This window comes from Tamandua tetradactyla, chromosome 21 (assembly GCF_023851605.1).
Source record: "Tamandua tetradactyla isolate mTamTet1 chromosome 21, mTamTet1.pri, whole genome shotgun sequence".
Taxonomy (NCBI): Eukaryota; Metazoa; Chordata; class Mammalia; order Pilosa; family Myrmecophagidae; genus Tamandua; species Tamandua tetradactyla.
In genome coordinates, this window is record NC_135347.1 from 26,171,720 (window position 1) to 26,180,951 (window position 9,232).

The 9,232-nt window shown below is 34.7% G+C and overlaps 1 pseudogene; it reads left to right on the plus strand.

Annotated features, from left to right (window-relative positions):
• The first annotated feature begins 5,663 nt into the window (after positions 1 to 5,663).
• Positions 5,664 to 6,071, plus strand: LOC143665315 (acyl-coenzyme A thioesterase 13 pseudogene; annotated as a pseudogene).
• The last annotated feature ends 3,161 nt before the right edge of the window (positions 6,072 to 9,232 follow it).

Sequence of the window (9,232 nt, forward strand, 5' to 3'; positions counted from 1 at the left end):
ATTTCTAAACCACACATTTCCTTATATTTCATATCATTCACACAGGCTATAATCATTAGGAAGTGAATATTTTTCTGTATCAAAATCAGACCATCTGAGGAAATGTATTCATGGAAATTGAAGTCCTGTAGAACTGGCTATTAATATTCCATGAATAAATACATTCATGAGAAGATGACTTGAAAGCACAGTTCTTCTTTAAAAATAGATAAATTGAAATATTTTCAACTTAGTTTCTGAGTTATTCTGATAGACACTGTAATACATGATCTATGTAAAAGCATTTAAATGTTTTCTATGCAATTATAGAGAAATTTTATCTGTCAAATCAAAAGATTTTCAAATCCGATATGTAAAAATTTCAAATAAAAGATAATTCTGGTGTACAGTCTCTCCCATTTACAATGTTAACATACCACTGCTAAGATATTAAGAGAATTCTGAGTGTCTATTTTCATTCTGAGTGTCTGTTTAGTTGTGAAGTAGATGGAAGAAAATACAGGGTACAAATCCTTAAAGTACCAAAGAAGTAATAAAAACCAAGTACTATGTAATTTTTAAAATGTACAAAATTTATCATACATTTGATATTTATTTCTTTGTTACATTACTTTTTCAATTGGATAGCAAGAGTAAAAATATATTACACGTTTTTACCTTACCTTTCATTTAAATATTTGTCAGTTTTCTTAATTTTAATGATCATGATTTCAGCTGTAAGAAAAACTGTCTATGTAATTTCCCTCAATGTAAATATTATACTACTGAATCTAATAATTACACGTTTCTACTTTCTCTGCAGCAAAGATAATAAAAACTAAAGCAAATGATGGGAAGTAAGCTCTTTTGATGTGCTTTGATTTGATATTGTACTAAGGCTTGACTAGAGTTGATTATTGCTACTGAAGTGCAGAAACTGATGATATCACTGATGAACAATCTTTTATTTCATACTCTACAGGTAAAAATTCCTTAAAGGAAAGTTCACCCTTTACATTATAGGAAATCTCAAAAACAGTACAAAATGCATCATCGTTTCTTATGGATTGTTCCCCAAAAGGATATGTTGAAGTTGTAATTCCAGTACCACAGAACATGGCATTATTTGGAAACAGGCTCATCACAGGTGGAATTAGTCAATAAAAATGAGGTCTTACTGGAATTAGGTGGAACTTAATCCAAGGTGACCGGTGTTCCTATAAGAGAAAATTTGGACACCAAATCAGTGGGAACAGCAACATGTGACAAAATGAGGCAGAGACTGCTGTGGTTGCAGGCAAACCCCTGTCAGAAGCTGAGAGAAAAAGCATGGAATATATTCTTCTCTATATACTTTAGTGGAAGCAAAGCCTTGCTGACACTTTGACTTTGGATTTCTAACCTTCAGAACGGTGAGACAATATAGACAAAAAATTTCCGTGGCTTTAAACCACCCAGTTATTGGAACTTTGTTACAGCAGCCCTAGGAAACTAAGGCATAATTATTAATTAATTTTTACTTCCACGTAGAAAGGGTTGTCTAGAATTCCACCTACAGACAATGAAAAAATTTGTTTTGTTGTTGCTTCACGATTCTTTAAAGTAGCATAACCGGTTGCAATCAGAATGTGTGATTTCACTTTTACAAGAAACTGGATCCAAAAGAAATGAAATTGAGCATGATAAAATGTGAGTGAATTTTTCCTTGAAATGGCACTATCCTTAAAAATTTTCCTTAAAAACTGTCCAACTGTGCGTGATGCCAGTGTCCTATTTCTATTATTGTAGGCTAAATTAATTGAAATACTTTTTTTTCTACCAACTTCTCATAAAGAATACTATTTTTTGTACCTGGATATAATTTTTTCTTAATTTTCCTTTCTTATTAGCACACCAAAATCATCTAATCTTATTTGGGCTTTTGTATCATTCCTCTCATTAGCCTCTATTTTCTGTTCACTTTACCCCATTTGATAGATGCTCTGAGAATAGATTTACTTAAACGTTATTTTCGTGGACGTTTAAATTCAAACTTTCTCCAACTTGGATTATCCAGCAAAACCCTAGTCCAAGTTTTGCATACACATGTGAAAAACTTCATGGTACAATCCTTTCTCGCAGAATCAGAATCTTCAAATTTTAAGCCATCATTCATACAACAATCTAGCACTGCGTTTGTACTCTATGCCACCCTCCTCTGGGCGCTGGATATACAGCAGCAAACAAAATAGAAAAATAAGTTCATACTTGTCTTGAGTTTATATGCTACATGTTAACTCCACATATTATATGTCACATGCTAAGTGGTATAACATAAAGTAAAGCAGAGTGATTGGTAAGGTAGTGCTTCATTTGTTTAAAACTGACTTACAATTTACACAAAGTAAAGTGCACAAATCTAACCTGTGCAGTTTAGTCATTTTTTACATAATATTAATGCTTGTGACCACCTAGATCAAGATGTTAGAGGTTATATATATATAAGGGTGATAACAAAGTTCTAACTGATAAGGCAATATTTGAGCAGAAAACCGATAAAGTGACAAATCCAGCAACACAATCTCTGAAGAAACCGTTAAATTTTATTTAACTTAGTGTTTCCCGATGTTTGAATGTAAGATCAACATTTTTTAAAATCAAAATGATTTCTCCTCACCCTAACAATAATTGTCCAGTCCAGGCAAGAAACATGAAAATCAACCCTCATATATATTTACATGACTCTTTTCTTGATGTATAGAACTTTCTCCACAAACAGTTCCTGTCCTGGTATACTACAAAAACTTTCTCAAAATTCTAGACGTTAGCCTTAGTTTTTTCAGATCTTTCTTTTACCTTTTATAGCTTTTTTCTCTTTGGCCATGGTCACTAGTATAATCTACAGAAATATTTTTGAATAAATATTTAATCTCATATTCATCAGTATATAGTTTAAGTTTTCATTATAGTTGTACTTCCTGATGAACATAGTAAAATCATAACTTTATCCATATATTTACAGTCTCAGATCTGATGTTTTAATTATGGAACTGGACATACCTAACAAAATATTTATGTGTTTAATACCAAACTAGTCTAAAAATCTCATGATACTCATTTACCAATGACCAGGGATGTGGGTGAGGTGGGAGGAGATAATGAAGAACTCACCTTTGTGATTTTCCAAATTAAGATAATCATACTGGACATGCAAAGAAAGAATGCAGTTAAGAAATAATAAAATGGTTTAACTGATGTAACTTGCACATTCATTCAGTATGCTTTTCCAAGATCAGAGAGAGTGTGGAAAAAGTAGATTTTAGAAAAAAATAAGTTCAGTTATTGCCCAACATATAAAAAGTTTCAAAATATCAAGTATTATTATTAGCATTATGTATTTGAATGCCTACCTAGAATGCACAAAATGCTTTGGCTGATACAAATATAAATTTGATCCAGTCTCTTTAATAATGGTCTTGTAATGAAGCAAGCTAATGTTTTTTGAATGCTTACTATGTGCCAATTATTTTTCTGAGCATACTTCTAAGTAAGCAGATTTTTGTTAGTGAAAGAGTATACTGAAGAAATATCATGAGATTTTTGGACTAATGTAATAGCCAGTAGCCATGTATAGCTATTCAAAATTAAATTTAGTTAGAATTAAATAAAATAAAAAATTCAATCCCTCAGGCACATTAGCCACATTTCAAATGCTGGTGTGGCTAATGGTTACCAAATTGGACGGCACATTTCTAGAACATCATGATCACAGAAATTTTGGTGGACAGCCTTTGGGACCATACAAAATCCTCAGAACAGATATCTCTGCTCTGTGCTTCCTGGCCTGCAATCTCTTCTCTATCCAGTTGCCACAGTGATTGCTTTAAAATACATGTGGCCATGTTGTCCTGCCCAAAACCATTCAGTCGCAACTATTTTACTCAGAAGAAATGCAAATTCCTTGCATGATATTGCCTAGCTGTCCTTGATTTTAGCTGCCATTTTCTCCGAACCCTCTTTCCCTTGCTTACTCAGCTAAATCCCCCCAGCTTCCTTGGTTTTCTTCAACCCTCCGAGATGCTTTGCTCAGGGCATTTACATTTACTGCTCTCTTCTGTTACAATGCTTTTCACCTAGGTGACTGCATTTTCAGCATCCTCACTTCTTCACAGCTTACCTCATTTCCCCTTACTGAGAGGCTTTTCTGGGATCACACAATCTAAAAATAGCTCTTTAGCCATCAATCTCTATTTTGAAACCTTGCTTTATTTTTCTTCTTAGCACTTATCACCACCAGCCACATTTTGTGTTTATTGGTTTATTATCTGTCTCTCCTTTCTAGAATGAGAGCCTGAAAACAGGTATTTTACCTATCCACTGATCTATGTCCAATGCCCAGCACATTGCTTTTCACAGTGCAATAACTATTTGTTGAAAGGATGAGTGTATTAACTCATTTAATCTTTCAAACTGCTCTGTGAATTCACCTGAGGTCACTGTTAAGAAGTGGTTGAGCTGATATGTGAATCCATGCAGTCTGTACCTAATCCCACACTTTTAATCACTGCAGTATCCAAGACAGTTAAACCCCCCCCCCCAAAATTTGTGATCATCCGTATTTTTTTGAAACATACTAATGTTGTCAAAACACAGCTAAAATAACATGTTATCTATCATCCAAATCCAGTAACCATGCATAAACTCTGTAATATATTTTATTGAATCAAAAAGGTGTCTTCAAATTTTCTGAAAGACAAACAGATTCCAGGTGTCTGTATTATTAATTATATTATCTCATGTATCTATAAAGAACCTTTTTATATGTCTGTTGCAAAGATTATTGTCACTTACAGAAAAGTTTTTCCATTACTTTTACATTCTAATATTAAAACCAGAAATAAACTTAGAAATCCAAATCCTATACCTCAGTACCATGTTGCATGAATTGCATATGTTTTGCACAGTGAAAGAAATTTTGAAGTCAGTGATTATCTTTTTACTTCGGAACAATATAGATAAAAAAAATCTAAGTGATTTATTATTTTCAAAAATATACTTTCTCTGGGTTTCCAAGGCCTGGTAGTTAGACAACAAGTTTTCCATATTGAGAACTTTGACATCCAGATGACGTCTAAAAGTCCAGCATGAAATCTTCCCTGATAAAAGATGACAAAGATGGCATGTATGAATTTACTATTTCTTGGTATTTTAAAAATTCAAGTTGAATACAGTTATGTCAGTTTTAGATGATTTAAAAGTCACTAACTATTAAAGCATAGGATATGAAAAGCTCCTTTATATAAATTAAAATCTCAGTAACTAAAATAACGAGATAAAAGAAAAACTGGTTAAGCATAAAAGTGGATTCTGAGTTTAATCAAACCACACCCACCCTTCCTATCTGACTTCGTAGAGAAACTTTACAGCATTGTAAAAAATGTAAATAAATCACAAAACTCCCCACAAATCTCAAATAATTTAAAAGCTAACTTAAAATAATATGATAAGAACGAGAAGTTTGGGAAAGGTAATTACTTCAGAATCGTTTATCAAGAAAAGTTTAGGCTCAGGAGCCCTGGAGGCACGGCAGCCATGCGGAGAGGGCTGCGCCCTTTGTGCCTGCTCTTTCGAGAAACTTCTGGGTGTCCCCGACTCTTTCGCAGTTCATTTTTGCCCGGGGGCCAGAAGCCCGCGAACCACCTGCGATGAACTACCTGACACAGCATCTGCGGGAGATGATGAAGGTCACGTCCAATGCTCAGGACTTTGACAGAGCTTTAGGTGACTCTTGTCTTTACTGCTCCTGGGAAAGTGATTTGTGGAATGGAAGTAGAAGACCTGCACCCCGATAGATCGGGCACTCTTCGTGGAGGTTTGACAGCCACCCCAGGAGATGGCATATGAACGACGGCTCTGCCATGCACAGAAAAAGGAGTCGGTGTTGATAAGAACCTAATGTTTACGTCACTTGCTAAAATCGGAGACGAGACAGCGATTACAGTACATGTTCGGAAGCAAGGAAGAACACTTGCCTTTGCCTTGTGGATATGACCAACAATGCTATAGGAAAATTAATAGCACAAGGTCAACACACGGAAAACCTGGGAAACTAAGGGTATTCCAGTCAGAGCTAAAGAAACCCCAACAATAAATATTGTGTAAATCTAATTTATTTTTTTCAAAAAAAGTTAATACAACCAGAGGAAATAGCTAAGAAATATTTTATTTGGGGAAAAGTATATAGAGAGACCAAGTTGCCTAGGGCAGGAAAGGGATCTGTTTTTTGTTTGTTTGTTTGTTTGTTTTTTTAAATCATGTTAAACCCCTGCAGTTTTACTTTTTAAAATATGTGTATAGCATTTGGACAAAAAAATTCTGGACTCAAAATGTTTTAAAAAATTTGCAGGTAAAGCAAAGAAGCTATGAGGGGCACCTTGTGATAAGATCACTTTAAATGTTAAGTCCAATATTAAGCTAAAGAAAAAAACATAAATTAATGGTTAATCCTACCCAGCTCTAAAATTCCATGCCATATTTCCATTTCTTTTATAGCCAAATTATAAGATTATGGAACTTCAAAATAAATGAACCATAGCCCATATTGGAAGATAAATTATATTGAGCCATGTCACCTAAAATAGTCATTAAGAAAGTTCAAGACAAAACTCCTTAATGGTATAAGAAATGGTCCAATGGGAACATATGTGCTGCTTTTCTGTGAAAATTATAGGACTGACACCTTTTGCATTAAAAGGGAGGAAAGCATACTAATAGTCCTTTTTCTAGTACCTAGAATAAAACCAGGCAGATCTTGAGTCTCCCAGCCTATAGGATTAAAAAGACCTCAATCGCTAATTGCCCAGATCATTTCTCCAAGACTTCAAAGTTCTGCTGACTGGGGCATTCTTAATATTTAATTTCTAGTATCAGGGAGTCTTAACATATTACTATTAAAGATTGAAAGGAAAGGAAGCAATTTTAAATAAATTTGAAAACAGAGTCAAGCTAACAGCTAAAGGTTGATTAACCTTGCTTTTATTAGAAGAGATACCACTCTGTCTACTGGACGTATAGAAGCAGACTTCTTTGTAGTAGTGGTCACACAGATCCTGATTTTAGTATTTCCACTATAAGGAACCAGGGCTCCTTGCAGAAATGTCCCATTCTGCATCTGGTAGCTGGAAGGGGGAGGTTACCAGATGAATTTACCTTGTGCTGAGAAGTCAGAAAGTGCTGAAAGAAAAAGGACAGGGTCATGCAAATTATGTAGCAATGAAAAAAGTAGTCTTTGAGTCCATACTGTTTAGACAGGTAAGAAATGACAAAAAGATGGCTCTTCTTAAGACAGAATGCTGATATATGTGGAGGGAGGGGTAGATTTGGAAAATCACCCTTTAGGAACCATCCTAATAAGGATTGGTTAGGCAAGAAGTATCAGTGGCACGCCTCATAAAAAGCATGATATTTGCTCAACTCCACAGTGCAGAAACAGGGCGACACCTTGGCCAGGCAATCAGATTTAACATCTCCAAAGAGCAGACTGATATTATCCTAAGAAAGGCCTAAGGTCCCTTACCTCCGATGTGTGCCAGGAATGCATAATCCAAATCTAACCATGAAGAAATTTCACTCAAATATAAAACAAAGAACATTTTATATTTAAAGAAGTTGGCCTGGTGTATGGGAATCCTACGTGTTATGTATGGCTGTTCTGTAAACCCGCAACTTCTCTAATAAAAACATTTTAAAAATTGAAGAAAGAAAGGTTTAGCCCATTGAATAGATTTGGGTTGTCTGTGTGGGATGATGTATTTTTATTGCCTATGATTATTGAAAATATCATTTTGAATTGATAAAAATAGGTCCTGTGTATAGGCACTCATTTGCAAAAGAACACCTCTATAAAAAGAAAAGAATTTCTACATAAGGATAGACAGTTTTAGTGCATTTTTACACAAATCTACTTTTTGGAAATTTTAGATCATAAAAATGAGGAGAGTTAATTTAAAAACAACGATCCTTTAATGCATAAATGTTTCAGTCTGTAGTGACAGAGAGCTTTACTTATATTCCTATTTTGCTTAAACAGAAAAGGGAAATTCTTGACTCATACAAAATGAAAAATAGTCTTAGAGTAGATATTCTTTCAGATACAGCTTAACAGGAATCAAATGATGTCACCTGGATCCATATCTATATTTTGCAAGTGCTCAGCCTTTACTGTGGACCTACTAAAGTTGTCAAGAACATGGCAAAAGCATTGCTAATCTCTATCGTCCAAATCTAGTAACTGTACATAAATTCTGTTATATTCTATGTTGCCTGTGAATACTGACAGCTTTTTATTCACATTTCCAAGATAACTGTGAGCAGCTTCCAGCAGGGAAAAAAAAAAATACTTCTACTGTGTAACCCAGAATAAAATAAATCAATGCTAGCCCATTAGGCCAAACACAAATCCTGGAATTCATTTGCTTTTGAGGACGTCAATCTTATGCCCAAGTTGAATGAATTGTGGTGGCCTGGGAGATGCAACATATTGAGGAGCTAAGCCTTTGCTGAACCCACAGCTACAGTATAATTTACCTGAATAATTTAAGGTGAAAATGGATAGTATAGTATCCCTAAGAACTTCGAGTAGATGCATGAACAGATAGTAATTGCTAAATGTTGTGTCTGATCCTATTGGCTAACTAAAAGTCATGCTGAAGAGGTAAAAATCAAAGAAGTTTTAGTGAGCATTGAAAGAACAAAGAAACAGGTGCTCTTGAGTCTCCTTGGCTTCCTTCCAAGCCCTCCAACCTCTCCATCCCAATTACAGGGAGAGTTTGCAGATACAATTATTCTTTTCTATCTCAGAAACAGGTGTATTTCCACTTCTCTTTCTGAAGGCTCTCTCTAGTACTAGGGGAGTTTGGTTAATCCAAGGGCAAGGGAATTTAGCTGTCATAAGAGTAAATGCCTCAGGGGCAACCATCAAATAAAGAGTCATTCTTTTTGCTCTGGGTTGTTATTCTTAGTTTGTCTCCCATGTGAGTGCCAAAATAATTTTCTAAAACGTAAACCTAAATATTTTCTTGCTAATTCCTTCTTATTGGATTGTTATGATGATCATAAAGAGAAGTGCTGAGCAACATTACCTAGTATATGAGTAATACTCATCTAGCATGTCAAGTGCTAAAATCATCATCACCATCATCATCATCATCCAGAACACAATTACCTTGCATTTCTTTTTGAATAAAACCAAGCTCCTTATCATGGCATAAGGCCC